The sequence below is a fragment of the Fukomys damarensis genome, unplaced genomic scaffold, assembly GCF_012274545.1.
Source record: "Fukomys damarensis isolate Sample0158 unplaced genomic scaffold, DMR_v1.0_HiC HiC_scaffold_13, whole genome shotgun sequence".
Lineage (NCBI taxonomy): Eukaryota > Metazoa > Chordata > Mammalia > Rodentia > Bathyergidae > Fukomys > Fukomys damarensis.
In genome coordinates this window covers 358,262-380,462 of record NW_022900925.1, presented here as the reverse complement: position 1 = coordinate 380,462, position 22,201 = coordinate 358,262, and positions in this window count along the sequence as shown.

The window sequence follows — 22,201 nt, the reverse complement described above, 5'->3', positions numbered from 1 at the left end:
TGGACTCAGACCTACCTAGTGGTAGCCCTACTGCTGGCTGGGGCTCACCTCCTCAGGCTTCCTCAGTTATGAGGTGCATGTGAGACACGTGGACACACTGGATAGCTCCAGGCTATCTCATTTGAATTTGGTCCAGAAAGCATTTATTGCTTCAGCAACTTTCGAAAGTCAAGTTTATTCTGTAAATGAAATAAAGCCTGATGACTGGGCAATGAGGAAACACAAGGCTTCCTGGTGACTGGGCAGGCAAAAAGCCAGCCTTGTGGAGCTGCCCTGTGGCCCTGCTGCCCCCAGCCCTGTCTCTCAAGGCCCCTGCTCGCTCACCTACCTGAGACAGGGGCAGGCTCAGAGCATCTTTAGCTGGTCTGCCCACAGCACTGTCTCAGGATTCACAAGGGGGTTGCGGTCCTGATGTGGAGTAGAGACTCGCTGGCTGTAGCTTGACCTTGTCTGCTCTGAGGCTGAGCAGCCCCTTGCCTCTCATTGTTCAGGCCCAGAAATAGACTTTTGCTTCAGAGGGCTCCAGCCACAGGAACCTCTGTGCCCTAGGCCTCAGTGTGCCAGGGTCTGGCCTTCCGAGGAAAGCGGGGGAGGTGCTCCCCCCAACACACCCATGTTCTGGGGATCAGCCAAACTATCTAGGTCCCAAAGGAGCGAAGTCACAGGGGCAAAGCTGGAAAGTTTGCCAGGCCAGACTGAACATCATTGCAATCTCTTTGTAGGAGATTCAGGATCATACCCCATGGGCCCAATCCCAGGAGGCCCTAGGAACTGAAAGTTATACTCTGCCTAGGCAGTTATAAGGGGCTCAGAGGAAAGGAGATGTTCTGGAATCTAAACCACAGACTCCTTAGCTGCAAAGTGGGTGTGATCCTCTTTCCCCCAGCTCCCTCACCCACCCCCAGTGCTCCCATGCTTAGGTGTCTCAGTAGTGATAAAGGAATTGATATAGGACCTCTAAATGATATAGGGGAAATATAATTCCCAATCTGCTAGAAATGTGGCATGCTGAGTTCAAGTTCCCCAAAATTGAAGAATGGGCTCTAAGGAACAACAGAGGTTAAGGGAAGAAGTATTTACGGAGGGGAAAGATACAGCTCCTGAGAGGCAGAGGGGACCAAAAAGTGGGTTGCTGAGGACCCCACTTTTTAGGGGAAGTTTTGTAGAGCTACATAGGTATATGGATTATAGCTATGATGAACCAATAAGATTGTAAGTATAGCTGCTTAGGTAACATTGATCCAATAGGGAAGCATGTCATGTAGCAAGTGTACATGGAAGGAACAAAGAACTTTTGGGGAAGGGATGAGTCTGAAGGTCTTGGTCACCCAACAAGGTGACTGATGTCTATCCAGACATCATTAGACCATGGTACCACTTACCTTAGGCTGGTCACTCTGTCTTGGGGCCTGGCTTCCAAAAGATGCACCTCTGGCCACAGTTGTGATATGTTTTACCTTTGTCCTGCCTCTCTCAAGAGCAGAGTCTTGCCTGATTGCCTATAATATTTCTGTCTGGCTTAGCTGTCTGTAATAGCAGTACTCAGATTGTCTACTTGGTGAGTGAATGGATGACACAGAACTCCCAAGAGGTGACACCTAGCCTGGCACACAGCAGGGCCTGGTAAAGAGACATTCTCCTGTCAGCCTTCTAGCCAGATCACACACCTCCTCCTCCATACCAACAGCCTGCTGGGCTTCTCTGTTACAGCTCCCCAGGGCATGGGGCCTCCCTGCTTTGTTTCTCCTTCTGATTGACAGCTCCTCTGCCCTTCTGCCCTCCAGAATGCCACACGTAGGAATTTATCCAACTGATGCACTGGCACACGAATTCCAAGATGCACCTCCAGGTTTACTCATGTTGTGCCGGGATGCCCTGTACAGTCTCTCCAGGGGAGGGGAACGAGGCCAACATCAGTGCAGAAGTGCAGCACCTCAGGAAAGGACTACCAGCTACATGACAGCATTACCTGGCACTTAGGTGCTGGGTAAATATTTGTAGCAGAAGAGAGGGTGTCAGATGCCACCACTGAGATTTTTAAAAAAGCAGAATATGTCTTGTATGTGCACACATGGGTGTGTTTGGTAGAATATTCTGGAGATGAAAGAAACTGGCTACTGGGAGGGGACCTGGGAGGTTAGGGGAGGAGGAGGGAAAGACTTTCTCTAAGAGTCTTTTGGGTCTTTAAACCATATTCAGTGATCCCATGTGCCCCTCCAATAATTACTTTTAAAAAGAGCTAAAATTGAGGGAGAAAGACCTCCTCTCCCCGTGGGAAGAGACTGATCCAGATGTCCTATATGCTGCCCCAACTCCAGACTCCACCTCCCTCTGCTCTTCCCCAGCCAGTCCAGTTTCTTCCCACTTTGATGCCCTGGGGGGCCTGGCAAGTGGGCCACCCCATCCTGTCTGTGGTGATTAATAAACATGCCCATGATGGCCTAGATCTCAAAGCAGCAGAAGGCAAGGTGTCCTCGCAGCCCTGGACCACAGCTTGCTGTGACCAGGCACACGTACAGGTTTCCCCAGTAGGTCTAGAGGTCCCCTGTGCTTTTGCCCAGGTTGTTCTCTTGCCCAGTGCCCTTGCCACTTCCTGTAGGTCCGATGAGGATGCCTGCTCAGGAATTTGGGTCCAGAGCTGGAGGAACCCCCCCGCCCCCAGGGTGGTCCTTCCATAACACAGGGGCAACTAATATGGACTCCATTAAAATCCATTAGCCTGACTAGGAATGGGAATGATAAATATAGAATCCATTGTAAATCCATGGAGCCCAGCCTAGCCTTGGGGAATGTCCCTCTGTAAACATAGAGGATTCAGCAATGACCCTTTAAATGGGTCAAACATCTATCTATTAAACCTTGCTGTGTGCCAGCCATCCTAGTAGTGGGGAAGGATAGCACAGGGTTTGGGGTTGGACAGACTGGGTTCAAATCCTGGTACCGTTGTTCATGAGCTGCATGACCTTAGCCTCTCTGTACCTCAGTTTCTTTCTCTGCAAAACTGGGACTACCCCAGTGTCCGCCTCACTGGGCTATGGTGAGGATCAAATGAGGGGAAGCACTAGGTCCAGAGTCTAGCACAAAGCAAGCCCTCCATGAAGTCTGATGACTTTTTTGCGGGGAGGGTGTCACTGTCATTTATTGCACGGGGTGTTACTGGTGTTGTCTTCCTCCTGTTCCTGACAGCCCCAAAGCAGGGGGCACATGGGGTGGAGGCCAGGGATACATGTATCTGTACAGAAATATCATCTACCGACCCCCAGCTGAAATTTAGTGTTTCCTTCTCCTGTGACATTAGGCCACAAACTCCAGCAGTGTCAGCACTGCCTGAGACTTTGTCACCAGCCAAAGTCACATCACTCTCTAGGGCTAGCAGACATCTGCAGATGTCACTCATGTTAATTGGTTCAAAGTTACAACTGGGCTTACATCTGCCACTCGGTGTAACACATGTATTTCCTGACTGTGTGACCTCCAGCTTCCTGGGGACTCCTTGTATTCTGGGATGCATGAGGACCAGGACTCTAAAGAAGGGTCCACAGAACAGAGGTGGCCAGAATGTCCCAGAGGGCTGGCACCAGGTAGGTGCTGGACCTGCTGACCACAGTCCCTTCTGGCCAAGGTACCACCACTCCAGCCCAGGCCCTCACCCCACAGGCCTACCCTACCTCTCTGTACCCTGTCGGCACATCTGCATGAGTGCCAGAATCACTATGACCATCAGGGAGCTCAGGTCTAGCAGGGTATCTAAGCCTAGGATAGCATGAGGGTCAAGCAGGCAGGTGGTGGCTGGGGTGCCTGTGCCTTTTTGTGCCCCAGGAAGACTGAAAGCTCTCAAGCACAGGACCTCAGTTTCTCAGTCTGCCCAGGGATCCTTACCCCCACTGGAGGGCTCCCTCCCTCCCACCATTCCAACTGAGGCTTTTCATACATCTGGCTACCCCAGAATCCTCTCTAATGTCACCATTTCCAGCCCCTGAAACAGGTACTCACTCAGATGAAGAAGAGTGGGGGTGGATGAACCCCTCCCAGTTGGGTGGTGGGAGGTAAGGGCTGGAGTCACCCAGGGGTTTCCCAGGGCAAAGGCTTCTGGCATGCAGTGGGCAGTGACGTGGAGAAAGCAGCCTTTCCTTGCTGCACTGCATGGGGGCCCAGAACCCCTGCCTCTTAGGGAAGCCACCTAACCTCAGGATGTCTGATCTCATCCCTGACACCAGTGGGCTGATTTCTCCAGGTAGCCAGGTCTCCATTCCCCTATCTAGAGCATTTTTGAAAATTTACATATAAAGGAAATGAAGGCAACAGAGACATTAAATCTAGAGTGATATCTCAATGAAGTAGTCAACTCCCTTTAAGGAATGTTTATAAGCACTTCCCTGTACAGTCAGTCAATATATTTGGGGATTGCAGAGTCCTTCTTGAATGCCAAAATCTATGGGTGCTCAAGTCCCTTACATACAATATAGTATTTGCATATAATCTACACATAACCTCCTGTGTACTTTAAATCATCTCTAAATGCCCATACACCTCTATAATATTTAAATCATCTCCATAATACCTAATACAATATGAATGCTATATAAATAACTGCTACAATGTATTGTTTAGGAAATAATGACAAGGAAAGGTGTCTGTACAAGGTCAGTACAAATACAGTTTTAAAAAACTGTTTCTGATTGCCATTGTCTGGGCCCAAGGGTGGGGGACCCATGGATGAAGAGGGCTGACTGACTCTTTCTGGAGGAGACAAGTTTCAGGGCTCAAGGATTCTAGTTCTCTGGTGCCTAAAGGCCCAACATTATTGGAGAATGGAGAGGAGGCATGCAGGACAAGAACAGCAGTGAGGATAGAGCGCTGGCAGTGGGAACCCTGCAGGGCATGCGGTCAGGAGTCTAGGAAGCCAAGATCAGCCTCTTTCTGCTGCTGGTGCAAAAGAAAGAACAACTTTTCTTATGATCCTAGTAGCTTAAAGGCAGACATAGGTGCCCTGGGAGGTAGTGAGCACTGCATCACAAGAAGCATGCAAGTAATCCAGAACATTGTGTCCCTGAGCAGCCTGAGATGTCTGTGCAGAGGTTCTGGTCAGCTTACCCTGGGCGGATGGGGCAAGGGGACAATGTTGAGATCAGGCTTGGCCATGAGGTTAGTATCTGGAGCTGTGCGCCATTGTCCTCGGGTCCATCCTGGGCCTTCAGCTGAGCCAGGGCTTAAACACAAAATGAATGCAGTCAGGGAAGCAAGATGGGGAATTTGGGGCTTTGTGTCAGCACATCGCTCCTGCCGAGTCTGGGTGATGCTGTCTGCCCATCCTGCCCAGTCTCTTCACACCGGGCCCCTCTCAGTGCCACCCATCCCAGCTCCACCTGGCACTGGCATTGGTGGGTGGTGGACATATCTCTTTTGCATAAAGTCAGTTTGTGCCTGGCTGTGGCTGTGCCTATCCTCAGGGCTTCTTCCGTGGGACACTCAAACCACAGGCTGGGGACGTGGACAGTGACAAGGGCTCTACACCTGCAGTAAGGGCCACTTCCTGGCAAAAAGCTTCATGCCCACCCGGCAGAACTGGGAGCCCAGGTTGAGGGTGACTGTGATCAGCTCCCTGCAGCTGCCCTCCCCCACCAGGGAACCCAAGAGGATGGAGAGTGAGGCAGGGCTCTGCCCCCAAGTGTTCAGGAGAGGGGCTGCTCCATGGTCAGACACACAGCCCCTTCTTCACAGGTGACAGCTGGGGAAACCTGTTAGAGCCCTCAGCTCTAAGGGGCTGGGGTGTAGCTCAGTGGCACAGTGGTTGCCTAGCATGTATAGACTCTGGGTTCCATTTCCAGGACCACAAAATCTTCAGTCCTACACTGTTCTTTGACCCCCAGCTCAGCCATAACCTCAAAGCCCCCATTACCTCTCAGGTCTTATCTCTTACCCCTCCCCCTCTCATACCTTCTGGCTATTCCTGACCATACCAGGTCCCACCTGCCCCAGGATCTTTATACTTGCAACTCCTTCACCAGATGCTCTCCCCGCAGACCTCTGCATGGTTCCGTTTTTCAGGTCTTTTCTGGATCAAGTATCTCTTTGGAGGGATGTACCTCTTCTAGATACTTTAGTACCCTCAGCAACCTATTGTCCCTTCCCCAAACTCATTTTTCTCTATCTCTCTTATCCCTCACGACCTGGTATGTAATTGACTTATTTGTTGTGTTAACTGTCAGCTACCCTAGGCAGGAATGTTTGTCTGTTTTATTGACTGCTGTGTCCTTAACAAATAGTTCAGTGAGTGGAGAGCAGATTGCTTAAAGAATCAGTCATCTCGCTGAACCTCCAAGGTGGACATCTACGTCCCCATTTTAAAAGGAAAGAAAGGTGCTAGAGGAAGAGCTTGTCTGCAAACACATGGCAGAGCTGATACAATCATCATCAGGAGAAGCTGTACACCTACTATATGGTCAACGCTTTCCCCACCATCTCAGGGTGCCTCTCAGCATTCTGGGGATCATCAGGCTGGGGATCAGGGTGCTGCTTCACCCAGTGGCCTTAATAGGTCGCTGGCCTCAGCTCTGCTGCCCTCATCTAGAGTACAGGAATGTAAGGACAGCTGGCACAGGCTCGCTTTGTCTCTCATGCATCCCTTCCAGATCTCTGTAGAGAAAGGAGTCTTACTCCTTTGCCATTGTAATGTAACTGTAAACATCAGAGTGGAGCCCATGGATCTTCACAGAGTCTCATCCCACTATGTGAACAGCGCAGTGACTGCACCCTGGGATGGGGGCTCCTAGGTGGCTTTTTCCAGCTTCTTCCCCAGTCGGGGGTATACACAGCAGCTACAGCAGAGAGCTGGATTCCCTCACCAAGGCCCCTGAGCACTGTTACCAGGGGCCATAAAAGCTTAGGGCTGGGGCAGGAGTTTAGCTAGCAGACAGTTCAGAGATGCCCAGATGGGGGTACCTGGGCCCAGAGATCACCTTTCATAGTGTGAATACTCCACCCCCAACAGCAAGACAGCCGAGGGTTAAGCGTTCCTGAGCACTAATCTGGCCTCGGCTGTGATGTCATTTCATACCTTTGGGACTGTTTTTACATCTGTAAAATGGGGACTGGGGCTATGGAAAGAACAGGTTAGGGTGGAAGAGGGGCTGTGGTGTTATGTTGGGTGGCCAGAGACTGTAGTAAAGGATCCAGGTAAACGAGCAGCTTATGCCTAAGACCCTAAGGTGCGCTTGGTCTGGTGAGTTTCAGGAGCAATCTTGTGGCTGAACAGAGGGAACGGGGGAAGCAGATAGAAGCTTTGAAGCTTTGGGAAATCATTGCTATGGTGTCTGAAAAGCAAGGACCTAAGAGAAAGTTTTGAGCAAAGCAGTGACCTGAGCTGACTTGGGTTTCAAAAGAGAGGCAGGAGAATCCTGTGCAGCATCCTGAACTCCAGCACAGGAAGACCCTGGGATTGCTGGGGCTGCAGCCATGGAGTCTCTCACACAGTTTCCGGGTGCGACCTGGGGCACCTGCTGCAAAGCCTGCGCAAGTCTGTGCCTGGGCACTTAGCACAGGGTCTGGTCTGTGGTAGGGAAGGGATAAAAGAAAGAGAGAGAGACAGTGAGGGGGAGAAGAGACTATGGGGACCTGAGAATAAATGACCAAAGCAAAGAGGGAACGCAGGAGCCAGGGATTTGCCTCAGTGGTTCTGCCGCCTGCATTGCAAGCATTAAGGGCCAGAGTTCGATCTCTGATACCAAAAACAAGAAAAAGAAAAAGAATTTTTTTTAAAGAGGGGATAGGGGAGTGAGGGTGAAGCCTGGGCCTTCTGCTCTTCTTCTTCTGTAAATGGGGCAATGAACCCCTCCCCAGCCTCAAGCATGGTGCCACTGAGCTAAACCCCAGGCCCCAGCCCTAAGCTTTTATGGCCCCTGGTATCAGTGCTCAGGGGTCTCAGGTGAGGGAACCCAGCTCTCTGCTGTAGCTGCTGTGTATACCCCTGACTGGGGAAGAAGCTGGGGAAGCCACCTAGGAGCCCCCATCCCAGGGTGCAGTCACCGGGCTGTTCACATCCTGCCCCTGTCGCTGGTGTCATTAAGACCACTCTTGGTTTTTACTGAGTCCTGGTAATGGGATCTCAGTCCTCCCTAGTGGCCCCATCCAGGTCCAGGATCTGGGGACAATTAGCACCTATTTCACAGAGAAGGTGAAGCCTGGGGTTGGCCTGAGTCCCCACCCCAGCAGTAATTCTCCATTCAGCTTTGTTGGCTCCTGTCCAGCCACTGCTTTGTCTTTAGATGTGACTGTGAACCAAAAATCATGTTTTTAAACATGAGTTTGAAATTTAAATTGTTTAAATGTAAACAGAAACAATAATGTCATTTTCTAGTTTTTCTCCACTCAAGATCAGGCCCTGTTGAGTTTTTCACATGAGGATCTGCAGCCTTCTCTTGGAACCAGGGTGGTTCTGAGTGGGCACTGACTGGAAGGGGGTGAAGAGGGATCACCAGGGATCACTGTGGCTGCTGGAGCTGTGACCTTATCATGAAAGTTGTAGGAGCCATGGGAGGATGATCAGCTGGACAGTGGCCCAGACGTAGCTTAAAGTTTGCCCTCTCGTTCGCTGTCTGAAGCCACCCCATGGCCGCAGCGTTCCCTTCCCCCCATCCCAGGCAAAGAGAAAGAATCTCTGGGCTTCTGGAGTCTTCACCAAAGTGTCCCTCTGGAAATTCCTATCTGAGTAGTTTATCAGGAGAGTGATACTCAGGACAGGAGGACCTTCACAGCTCAGAAAGGGGCTGATTCCTCTTCCTGCCTCTGTCCCTCCCCTGGCCCCACAGCAGAGGCCCCCCACCCCACCCACGCACACTCACTCCAACTTTGAAAGTGTTTGTGGCTCTCATCACACACTGGCAGGCTCATTATAAAATAATTGAACACTTGTAACAGTTTTTCTCCTCAAGGATCCCAATTAAGACATCACTTTACGCTCCTCGCCCTGAAGAGCAGCGTGGGCCCCTCCCCTCACATGCTGGGCTGGCAGTGGCTAAAAATACCCTCTGCCGCTCTGCTTCTTCCACAGTGCCTCACCTGTCGCCACCTGAGTAGCGCCCCCCGACCCCAGGATCTAGGAGCCTCCGTTTCTTCATCTAGGAAACCAGAACTACAACAGTGCCCTCCCGTCAAGTTCTCAGGAGGAGCAACACAGTGGCACATGACAGGCGCTGTCCCCAGGACACTGGGGCAGGGGTGGACAGTGGGATGGTCGGTGTGGGGAGGTTGGGTGTGCACAGAGACAGAGCAGGCCCTCAGAGACCCTAGCTCCCCACACCAGGAGTCTATGAGGCTTCTTAATAAGAGAATCTCATTCCAAGATTCATGAGGATTTTAATTCCTGAGGATTCGGAGTCCAAGCAGATCTAGCTCTATCCCCTTACCTTCACCTGCAGGTGGTCCAAGCCCCAGCATTGCTGGCCCTGGTGCAGGCAGCTGAAGTTCTTCTGTGCACTGTGCACACTACCCAGGGAGTCCTGAGACCCAGACAAGGTCTGCTGTCCCATCCCTCAGGCTCTTTGCACAATAGTAAGAATCCAGCTCCTGCTGAGCACGGCAGTTCAAGCCTGTAATTCCAGCATTCTGGAAGGCTGAGGCAGAAGTACCGAGAGTTCATGGCCAGCCAGGACAACTAGCTAGATCCTGCAGCAAAAATACAGAAAACAAAAGCAAGAGTCCTCACCTTCCCCCATCTGCACCTGTGACTTGCAGTCCCATGCCTATGATGTTTGCCCTCCCTGGAGACCAAGCAGAGCTTTCACACCATCCCACCTCAGATCAAAGGCCTCCTCCTCTGAGGGGACTCCCCAGTCCCCATCCCTGCCTCTGGCAACACCCTTTCAGAAATTATTCTTTCACAGGTTCTTTGCGGTCTCCCCATCACAATGTTTCTTTTGCTGCTGCATCCAGGGCCTGGCATACACTGGGTACAAATATTTGTTCATGAATGAATACGTTCTGTAATTAGGAGAGCCTAACATCTTTGCCCACTAGCCCAGGTCTGATGCTTTATTAGCTCAGCGAGTGATTGTTGACTGACCACTCTGATACAGCTCTTCCTGCATAGAAGGCAATTCACATGCTCTAGGGGAGAGAGCATACATCCTCTCTTGGGCAAAGATGACAGATACACCCTTTGGCTGACTAGCTGGCCCTGTGGCACACACCCCCAGACCTGCATCTCCCCCTGACAAGGAGCCTGGTGATGCCCTACTCCCACTGCCAGGCTCCCCTTCCACAAGCTGACCCTCATCTTCTCTACCCTACAAGGGTCAGCCTAGCCCTGCACAGCGCAAAGGACCCTCTGAGGCCTCGGGGCTGGTGTTAGGGGCAGGAGCTCTGCCAAGAAGTGGAGGGCAGGTCCTGAGCCCGGAGTGGGGATAGTGGGGGAAGGGGTGGTGGTGATGGTGCTAATGGCTGCTAATGGCCTGCAGCTGAGCCCATGACCCTGGCTCCCCAGGGTCCAGTAACAGTGCTAATGGGACTGCCCTCCTGCAGCAGTCCTTTTCTCCCAGCCCCGGGGTCAGCAGGCTAAGTGGGTAAGTGGCAGGGAGGAGGAAGAATGTGCATCCTCCTCTACAGTCCCCACTTCCCCTGCTCCACAGTCTCTGTCTCCCAGGCCCTGGAGGCAGCTTAGGGAGCCTAGCATGGAGCTTAGAATATGAGGAAGGACATCATCACTGCTTTCCTCATTACAGACAAGGAAAATGAGGCCCAGGAATGAACCTGATCTCATTCATCTCCTCCTCTCCTACCCTCCCCTTTGCTCCTGGCTCCTCTCTTCTGTATGCACTCAGGCCCCAGTCACAAATCTCAGCTTCCACCAAAGAAAGAGAGAGAGGGCTTGAGTAAGGCACCCTTCACCACAGCAGGCACAGCCTGCATGGCCACTCAGGCCAGCATCAAGAGCAGTAAAGGGAGAGACAGGATAGCACAGCAGGACCTTGTAAACCTGGCTATGGTGAAGTTTGGGCTTGGGTCTATCAGCAGTGAGGGACAAGAAGGGAGTTTGTGATGAGAAAGTGGGGTCAGTCCAGTAGTCCCCGGACACAGAATGTGAGTGCAGAGGCTGATGAAGAAAGAAGACAGAGGTGAGTGTATGTGTGGGGATATGAGCAGTGGTTATGAGGGACTGAGATAGATGGATGGACAGATGCCCAAAGGAATGAATGTATGGGTGAGTGGATGGGTAGATGGGTGAATTGATAGATGGATAGATAAACAGATGGGTGGGTGGATGGATGGATGGTGGAGGGTTACACAGATGGATTGGCAGATGGATGAAAGGATGGGTAGCTAGATGAACAAACAGACGCAGAAGGATGGATGGTTGGACAAGTGGGTGGAGGAGAAGTGGATAACAAATATATTTATCTTCATACAAATGTAGTCATAGAATATAATTTTGGTAGACTTCATGGAGAAAGAGATTCATAAGAGAAGTAGTTCTCTGGGTGGCTGGAAGTCATACTGTGTCTCCAGGGATGGCCCGGAAACCCTATTTTCTCATCTCTCCCTTCCAATCTGGCTCAGCCAAGAGGTTTTAACGGCCCTTCCTCCAGCCCTGTGTTCAGGCCATTTCTTGTGCCTAGGACACTCTCTCCAGAACCCAACCTTCCACCCTTTCCTCCTCCAGGAACCCTTCCCAGACGGTCTGAGTTCCTGCAGGTACTTGGTCTCCACCTGCCCAGACAGTGATCTTTCACCCTATCATCTCTCCACAGGGAGATGAGTCTGCTCAGTAGGCAGAGCCTTACTCAAGTTCCTGCTGAAAGAAAGTGGCCCTTGGCTTCTCAGGATGCAGATGGCAAAGCCTCCTGGGGTCAGAGCAGGGACCCCATCAAAGACAGCAATAGCAATCATAAGACTCCCATCATGAACAAAAGTACACTTGGATACCCAAGCTGATATGCCCCTTCCCAGCTCTGTGACCTTGGAGAACTTCTTTAACCTCTGAGCCTGCATTTTTTTTCCACCTGAAAAATAAGATCCATGATCACTCAACCAGGTATGGAGCAGGTATGGACACACTCGGGGCCATGGAAACATCCATAATTGTTATTATCGCATTCTCTTCCCCAATAGTTTCTTGGCTTCCCTGGAAGGAGGGTCCAGGGAAGGAGTGAAACTGAGGAGGTCTGGTGGGTGAATCAGCTTTCTGTCACTGTGACAAAATATCTGAGATAATGAGTTTAAAAGAAGGAAGAATTTCTTTTAGTTTATGGGTTCAGAGTTTTCAATCTACAGTCACTTGGCCCTGTTGCTTTAGGCCTGTGGAATATGCAACAGAAGAGTCCTGTGCACTTCATGCCTTCTGGGAAGGAGAAAGAGAAGGAGATGGGGGAGAAGGGAAAGGAAGAAGAAGGGGAGGAGGAAGAGGAGAAGAAGGAAAAGAGAAGAAGATAAGAAGAGGAAGAGAGAGAGGGACAGGGAGAGGGAGGAGGGAGAGGAAGAGGGAGAGACAGGTGTCCCAGTATCTGTTTCAAGCTCATGCCTTCAGACACCTAACTTCCTCTCTCTAGGGCCCACCTCCTCCAAGTTCCACCCCTCCCCCCATCACCCCAGGCTGGGAACCAAGCCTTTAGCACTTGGGCCTTTGAGGAACATCCAAGGTGCAAACTATAGCACCTGCTGTCCATTTGGCTGCACCCTCTTCTGTGGAGTGGCCATCAGCAGGCAGGGGGACCTGCTTGGAAAGGTCCTGGAGGGGACCTATCTGTGGTGGCCAGTGTGAGGTAGGGAAGGCATGAAGATGGTGACCAAGGAAAGGTGGTCCAGCTGGACCTTAAACACTAGATCAAATGCCATGGACCCCCCAAGGGTACCTGGTAGCCATGAAGGACAGGTGGAGCAGCACATGGGCATGCATCCCCCATTGTACACTGGGTCCCTATGCATTGCAGGTCTGAAGAGAAGCAGTGGCAGCAGTAGGTGGAGGGGGCTGCCATGGTGGGAACTGTTATATATCCCGTCCTTCCTTTGCTGAACACCTCGGATGTATCAGTTCCTGATATGGGCATTGAGAGCACAGCAATAACCAAAAGAGAGAAAAAAAGGCCTGGACTTGTGCAGCTGATGCCCCAAGACAGAAGTCAGAGCATAAAAGTGGAGCTGGATTGACTTCAGGGAGAAGGTTCATCCTCAGTAAGGTGACACTCAGCAGCTACTTTTCCCAGGGGTCAGCCAAGGCCCTTGTGAGGAGGGACATTTAAAAGGGATGGCACAGTGGCACAGATGGAAGCAGTGTGCCCTAGGAGTGGGCAGCAGCATGTGCAAGGGCCGGAAGACAGGACCCAGACTGGTATTTAAGGTAAGAGGACCTGGGAAGTAGAGCACTGGCCCAGAAGAGAGAGGACACTGGGCCAGAAGGTGAGGCTTGCTAGCCACAGCGTGGAGCTTGGATTTGACTTAATTTTTTGTGGTTCTGGGATTTAAAACCAGGCCCTTGCACATGATAGGCAAGCACTCTATCACTGAGTTACACCCCCCAAGTCCTTTTTATTTCCTTTTGAGACAGAGTCTTGCTAAATTTCCCAAGGTACGTTCAAACGTGTGATCTTCCCACCTCAGCCTCCTTAGTAACTAGGATTATAGGCATGTACCACTTCACCTGGCCTTCGACTTTATTTTTTTGTGCCATGAGGAGAAGTTGAAAAGTTTTAAGCAAGATAGAATGATCTATCTCAGTGATGGAGCTTTCAATAATACATACCAAGATAAGTCATGTAAAGGTACAAGATCCCTATGATAAACGCAACTGTATTGTATACCTAAAATGCACCAATAAACTTAATAAAGATAAGAAACTGTTGGTGTCCACCTTTGAAGAAAAAAATAATACAAACAGCCCACTGCAACATGTGTGTTATAAGTTCACCACCACTGGTCTACTTGGTTTGGTTCGGTTTGGTTGTTTTAATTGAATTGCCATTTACATTAAAATTCAGGTACTCTAAAAGATAACAGTGGCATTTAGTATATGTGCAAGGTTGGGCAAACACATCTCTATCTGGTTTCAAAATGTTTCATCACCCAAAAGAAAGTCCATTTCCTGCAGCTCTTTCTTGGCACACTGCAGAGATCCACAAAGTGATATAGAATAGGGAAGGAAGAGAGAGGGTTGAAAGACTGAAAATCATTGAGTAAGGAACTGACAACTATTCATTCATCCAATCCAGTCATCCATCCAGTGTTCACTGAGCACGTACTATATGTCAAGCACCGTTCAGGTCTTTGGGGATGGACAAATCCCCGTCCTCTTAGAGACCACCTACAGAGGGGAAGGCACACTATAAATGTACCTTGGAAAAGTGGACAAAGCAGGCAGTGGCTGGAGTGGGGGCCTGGCAGGTTGGGAGGAGACAAGGCAGGACACAGGGCCCAGGTGACCAGCTGGCATGGCACATGTTGCCCACTCCTGCTTCCCATACCCTTCTCTCGCAGATGGGAAGACCAAGGTTCTGGGGTTGGGGTGAGGGCCTGTTCAATCTTGCAGCCCCTCCTGCTTCTGCCTGGTCTGGGCTATGGAGACAGTGATGACCTGTACCCAGAGTGGGACTGTCAGGGTGTCTCCTTCGACCACATCAGCTTCCTCCCCATCCCTGGGAAAGGCTTCCCCCAGCACTGGCTGCCCAGAGATGGGGCACTGCCAAGGTCATACAGCTGGAAGGTCCAGGCAGAGACAAAACCCAGGGAGTGGGCGGGAATGACAATCCCCCTGCCCACCTGCCTTAGCAAATGCACAGGAAGAAGCAAGCCCTGGTCCTCTGCAACCGTAGAAACCCATCCATGCCTCTCTGAGCCTCAGTTTCCCCCAAACACTCCATGGGAACAGACACACAGCAACTCTGCTCCTTTGGCCAGTCACCCAAGCCACAGAGAGGCCCCCACCCCAGGCATGGAGAGGGCCTGGATAGGGGGAGGTGAGGCCAAGCCCAAGCCTAAAATAGCCTGGCTGGCAGGATGATGGAGGCAGTGCCTGGCTGGGTGGCAGGAGCCCATAATTGATCGCTCTGCACTGGCCATGAATAAAACATTGGCCTCTACTCCGTTCTGGGTTCATTATTTGCTAAGGGGGACAAGTCTCATTTGTTAGGGTCACCTCTGCCCACCTCCTCCTTCTGGGGATGGAGAAGACCCTGCCTCTTATCCCTCCTTCCTCTTTCTACTCTCTTGGCTCCCTGGTGTCCAGAGCACGCACAAAGCTCTGAGCGAGATGGCTGTTCGCTCTCCTCCTGCCAAGCTGGCATTCCTGCTGTTTGCTAAGTCAGCTCTAATTTCACACCTCTCTGCCTTCGCCTGCTCTGTTCCACCTACCCAAGTGCCTTTCCCTCTCGTTCCCTCGCCTGGGGCCCAGGGAAGTACACCTTTCCGGGAGCTCGGCCTGGGACCAGAGAGGCCCTTGTGCACCCTGAGCATGGTGAGTGCTGTCGCTGCTGTGTGACGACTCCCTACCCAGCCTGCCACGAGCCCGTTACACCAAGTCTGCTCTGCCCTGCTGTAGCACGAACGGAACTCCGTCTGCAGCACCTGGAGGGACACTTTCCACTGTTACACTGCCAAGGACCCCAGTGAGGCATGCTGCGGACCCCATATTCCACACAGGCTGGGTGACCACCACAGGAGGCTGCTAAGCAAACACACCAGAAGTGATCAGCTGCAGGGTACAGATGTACACAGTGGGCTGACACCCAGTCCACAGTGCAACATGGCACAGAGTGGAGAGGAAGGGGCTTCAGTGACCCCATGTGACACACCTCAGGATGTGCCAGCTTAGAAGGAAGCAGGAGCACGTTCACATACATTGCCCCTGTCTAAAACAAGAGCCACAGGAAAAGTTTCGCCGCTGTGCTGTGTGTGAACAACCGGGAAAACCACAGAAATGCAAATGGTTTTCTGAAGAGAAACAGAGGTGGGAATGAGGATGGGAGGGGAGCGTGTACTCTATGCCCTGACTCCCCTCGAAATTTGAGCCTTGTACATATAATGTCCATTAAAATAAAGACCAAACCCAGTGCCCTACTAAGCTAGCCCTTTGTGACAAAACACGAAGCCTGCAAAACCTATTAGAAGCGTGGGGATCATCACCTCAGTAAAGCCACTGCAACATTGTCCTCATGGTTGAGCAGTGACAATGGTCCCAAGGCCAGCACACACCCAGTGGAGCCTGCAGCACCCCCTGAGATGTCCATGTGGAAGGCACCCTGGAGGGTCTGGGTGCAGGAAAGTGGCACCATGGTCTAAACATGTAGAGAGGGGACCAAGAGAAGTGCCCATGTGTCAGCAATGCACAGCACAGTGGGTTTTGGTCTCTTTCTCCTTGCTACTGTCCTGGTGTTTTTCACTTGTGTATTGCTGACTTCCTGCCAGACAGAGTCAGGGACCCTATGACCCCTGCCCCTTCAGCATGGCCTAGCTGCATGAGGTGTAGGTAGCAGTGTGTATGTGTGTGTGTGTGTGTGTGTGTCTATACAAGTACAGTCAGCCCTCCGTATCTACCTGTTCAACAAACACATATCAAAAATAATTCAGAAAAAAATTCCAGAAACTTAGCAAAACTTGAATTTGCAGTGGTGCAGAATACCATGCTGATTCCACCCACATGCTCCAAGTGATGTGTGGACACTCCCCACGGTGGCCTCTGGCATCCTGCAAACCTCCTCTCTCCGGAACACTGTGAAGCGTGTCGGCCTCGCTTCTCACTTGTGTACTGTGTAATTAGGCCTCTGATGGTTGCATCTGTGCTGAACACACATACGCTTTTTTCTTGTCATTATCCCCTAAACAACACAGTGTAACAACTATTTACAGAGCACTTGCATTGTAGAAGGTATTAGGAGTAATCTAGAGATGATTTAGAGACTATGGGAGGATGTACATTGGTCATATGCAAATGCTATGCCTTTTATATAAAGGACTTGAGCATCCCTGGATCTTGATATCTGAGGGAAAACCCACAGTTAAGGATGACCATCTGTATCTCAAAATGTATCTATGTTTGTGTGTGCATCTATGCAGGTATGGAGATGTATGTTGTCTCTACATATCTGTGTTTATGCATTTATGCGTATGTCTCTGTGTGTGTAACTAAGTGTCTGGGTGCTTTCTCCCTCCTGGCTGTCCCTGGCACAGGCCTTGGCTCCAGGAGAAATGCTACTTGGCACCCCTAGCCTTTCCTGGCACTGCCCTGCCTGAAGCCTACTCCTCAACTCCCATTGACTGTCCACCTTAATCAGAGACAGGGGGACCCCTGCCTCTCACCCCCTGATCCTCAGAAGTACATGCTGCTAGGTCGCATGGTCACACCCAACAAAGGGAAGCAAGTAGTGGACTAGAAACAGGGACATTGCCACCCCACCCCTGGTCCAGCCCCTCCTTTCATAGCCAGGCCCTCTCGGTGAGGTCCCAACCCCTAGGACTCAGCTGCAGAAGCAGTGGATCACACAGGCCTGGGTCCTTGCTGTGCTGCCCTGCCATGCTGCCTGGCAGTGGTCTTGCTTTCCCCATGGGTGGAACAGGTACATTCAAGCTGAGCCCTTGAGGCCCAAGTTTTTGGTTAAGAAGCGTAGGCAGAAGGAGTGAAGGCCTGGCAGGGGATGGGAGACAAGCATAGCCAGGGGCAGATGCTAGGTGACTGCAGCCAAGTGGCTCAGCCTCTCTGGGCTGTCTTTTCCAGAGTGCAGACAGCAGGACCCTGTGACTGCACAGCGTGGGACCTCCCCAGATACCTGGAACTGCTGGTGCAGATCCTGTCAAGGGGCTGTTTGACCACAGGTCCGTGATGCAGAGTTGAAGCCACAAAACATATCTTCTAACAGGGCATGGGACTACGTGCCTCTAACTCCAGCTGCTTGGGAGGCTCAGGAGGAGGATCTCAAGCTCAAGACCAGTCTGGGAAAGCCAACTGAAAGTCGTACTATGGTCTTCCCACCCCATCTCACCGTGCAGCCCTTGATCTGAGCTCCACGAGCCCCACTGGACTCCTTACTTCCTTTTCAAGCATCCCTTGCCCTCTGGCTTCTGAGCTTGGAGGTCAGGAATAGAGTGTGTCTCTCCCTCTATCTCTGCTGTGAAGATTTCCCAAGAATGAGGACGATAGTTGCTGGTGTTTTTTTCCTGTGAGTGGCTAGAAATGTGGACTTTGGGTGGGGAAAAAAAAAAAACCTCAAGATTTCAAAAGATTGGCCACTAGTTCAAAATTTAGAACTCTCCAGAGAGTTAACTCACTAAAGGGTAAACTCAGTGTGTCCACGGGTTGGATATGGCCTACGTTCTCTGCCAGTTCTTAGGCAATTCACATGAAGAAGCAGAGCCTTTGTGTTTGTTGCTCCCTGCTAGGGAAGCTCGACTTCCGGTCATCTCACTTTCTCAAGGTATCTGGTCAAGTGTATTCTTCTTCAAGAGGCTTCCCCTGACCTCCTTCTTGCCATCACCATGTTTTGTACTTCCTTGGGCTGCTTACCTCCACCTGACATTTTCATATTGTCTGTTGCCGTGAAGAGAACATCAGTGCACCATAAGGGCAGGGTTCCTGTCCTGAGCCTCCCTACAGAGACTAGATAGACAGTTGTCTTTCTAGACACTAGATAGACATTTGTCAGCCAGGTAGTTCAGCACCTCAAGATCCTGGGACATGGCTTTGGAGACATCCATGATCCAGGACTACAGAGTGGACCTCCAGCAGGAATCAGGTGAGCTGGTTCCAGTCAACCCCCAACTCACAGCCTGGGTGGGGAATCCCAGGAAGCTTGACCCACTGGAAGCCTCAGTTTCCCCACATGCTCTCTAGGGCCCAAGAGGGCCACCATTGCCAGCTACATGAGCCAGGCCAAGAAGACATTTCAAACAGTTCAGTATTTATTGAGTATTCATAGCTGCCCTTCAAAGTGACCAAAGAGGCTGCAAACTGAGGAACCAGAAGTTGCAGAGGATGAAAAAATGAAGACCCAATGGATGCCCAGAACAGGCAGCAGAAGGGGCTGCTCAAGCTTCCTAGGCCATGGTAGATCAGCTGGTTTCTTCTCTGTGGCTTTGTGGGATTGGAGAGTCTCAGGGGACTCAAAGGGAGCCAGGCAGCTGGGGAAAGTTGCTATCTCTTTTCAGGAGAGGAAAAGTGGTGGTGGTGGGGTGGGTTTGGCAAAGAGCCCTTGGGAATTCACATTCTATACTGGGAGGCTGCCGAGTGCTGTGACTACATCTGTGTCATTCAGTATCAGGGGCTAGGGTTTCAGGAGGGGACATATCTTGGTCCATCAGAGCCCTGAGAGGTCCAGGACATGTGCCATTGATGGCGGTGGTTGATGTGAGGTCAGCACTGCCCTGCAGAATCCACATGGCATCATTTGCACACATCATGCCCAGACCCTCCAGGAAAGCCAGTGTCCTGAGAAGATGGGCTATGTGTGACCTATAGCCAGGCTTTCTCACGATGACTGTCCTTGTCAGAGAAACACAGCTAAGGTACAGAGCAAGGACCTGAGGCCTGGGGTTCAATCCCAACTTAGCTCCAACTCACTGGGTCAGACCTTTTTGTCTTGTGGGCCTTGATTTCCCTATCTTCTTCCCCTTTCTCCTTGATGTCCCAAGGAGTCCTGAGCCCTGGCCAGAGCTCCTAGTAACACAGAGGAAGGATCAAAGCCCAGCCTGGGGGGACACAGTGAGGAGCTATGTTCAGGGGGAGTGGGGGAAACACATCCAGGATCAGCGAGGAGAGTGGGGCTTCCAGCTCTGCAGTCTAAGGGAGCTGTTGTCAAGGCCTCAGTCATCAAGAAAACAGATCCTTATACCACCAGACACAATGAGCCAGTCAGCGATTTCACTTGGAGGTCTCTGCCCAAAACTGAAACTCATGTTCAAAGAAAGCTTTTACAGGAATGGTAACTACAGCACATACAGTAGCAAAAGGTGGAAACAAGCAGTGTTCATCCATGGATGAAAAGACAAATGAAATGTGATCTATCTTTCCCACAGAGTATCATTCATCCTTGAAGAGGAATGAAGGGTGTGCTTGTAACACACACAAAGATGCCAAGTACATAAGGTAATGTTTATGTTAATTAGCTTGATTAAGCCATTCCACAATGAATACATATTTCAAAACAACACATGCACAATAAATACTGTATATGTAGTTTTTATTTGTCAATTAAAATAAACAAACACTGGGCTAGAACTATATAGCTCAGGGGTAGTGTGCTTACCATGCACAAGGTTTAATCCCCAGCACTGCAAATAATAGCAATCATAATAAAGGTTTTAAAAATCCATGAGCAAGCACTTTAAAAACGGGAGTAAAGTATAATACCATTTTTTAAAAGAGAAATGAAATACTGATCTTGCTACTCCATGGATGACCCTTGAAAACATGATGCTAAGTGAGGGAAGCCAAGCACAAAAGGCCATATCCTGTGCAATTCCATTTTTAGGAAACATACAGAATTGGCAAATCCATAGAGACATAAAGTAGATTAAAGGTTTCCAGGAGGTGGGGAAGGTCTATAGGGAGTGACTGTTCCTGGGAATGGATTTCCACTTGGGATGATGAGACTATCTGGGGACCGGATGAGGGGTGGAGCACATGGCAAATGCCTTAAATACCATTGAACTTGTAGACTTTAAAGTAGGTGATTTTGTGTTACATGAATCTTATCTCAAAAGAAAAAGAAACAAAACTCACCAGTACCATGAAGCACTCCTCCCAAACCCCCCCTCACACTCTCATAACACACACACACACACACACACACACACACACACACACAACACACACACACACACACACACACATACACACTCAGAGGAAGAACTCGGGGCAGGGGTGGGAGCAGTACAGCCATGCTTGGGGGTAGATTCAGCCCTACCAGCCACACTTTATAAATTTTGCATCATCTTAGCTATGAATAGCTTCCTCCGCAGCAAGACAGACAGTTCAAAGGGAGGAGAAGGGCCCAAAGCAAGCAGGGGAGGGGTGGGACGCACCCCAAATCCCTGACTCTGATTCTGGAGCTCTGGGCTCAGGGAGATGGCCTGGCATAGTCAGATTGCTAGGGATAGAAAGAGTGTCCTGTCCATATCCCACATGGCCAGTGGTGTATCCAAGGTGCATGGTGAGGCCACATGGGGTCCCCAGCAGAAGCCCAGTACCCCATTAATGCTTCGAAGACCAGGCCTATAAGGGCACAGAAAGGTGGGGGGTGGCAGGGAGCCATATAACACCAGAGCCCACCTATAGAGCCTGGCTTCCCCAGATAGGCTTAAAGGTCATTGCTTAGCTGGGCACCCTGAGGGCTGGGGAGGTCACTATGCCACTCAAAATCACCCCGGCTGTAGGGATGGAACAGAATACATGAGGTAACTCGAGTAAGCTGAAGGTTGGAATGTGGAAGTGGAGTCCCGCAAAGAACAGGAAGGATGCAAGGAGACACCATGAGGCTGGCAATGCTGTGGCAACCTTCACAGCTTTTGGGGCTGGAGGACCTGGGTTTTCATCGTAGGACCACTTCTTCCCAGCTCATCACCTTTTGCGCCTCAGTTCCCCAGCAGCAGCAGTGCCCTCATTAGGGGCAGCCAGCCTTCACTGCTCTCCCTCTGGGAGCTTTGCCCCCAGAACAGTTCCTCACCTCCAGGAGGGGCTAAAATGATAAAAGCAAATGTAGGGCAGGGAGCATTCACCTGGCATCATGACAGGGCTATGGAGCACCTGGCCCATTGCTTTTGGCTTGTTAGTCAGTGAACTGGGTAAGGGCCTCAACCATAAGAGAAAACCATTGCTTGAAAGCCCCTATCCACAAAAGGGCACCTCGAGGGTCAAGGTACTATCCTTTCTCTGCCAGACCAACAACTGTACCCACTGCTTATGTCCCCATCTTGGGACCTCAGGCCATCTCAACCCCACCCCCAGCCTCAGTGTGCTCTTCTACAAACGGAGGCAAATATACCAGCCAAATGGACCACCATGAAAATCTGCAGGCCTAGACCCTGCAAGCTGTTGCCATCCTTGCAACAGCTGGCTTTACTAGGCACCTACCACATGCTGACCACTGTTCCATGTGCTGTTTAAAAAGTTATTGTAATTACTATCACTACTGGTACAAATTCATGAGCTTTATCATGTCACTTCCGTACATACCATGAATTGATCTTGTCCACCTTCCCTCCTGCTACCTTCTCCTGCCCCCATCTC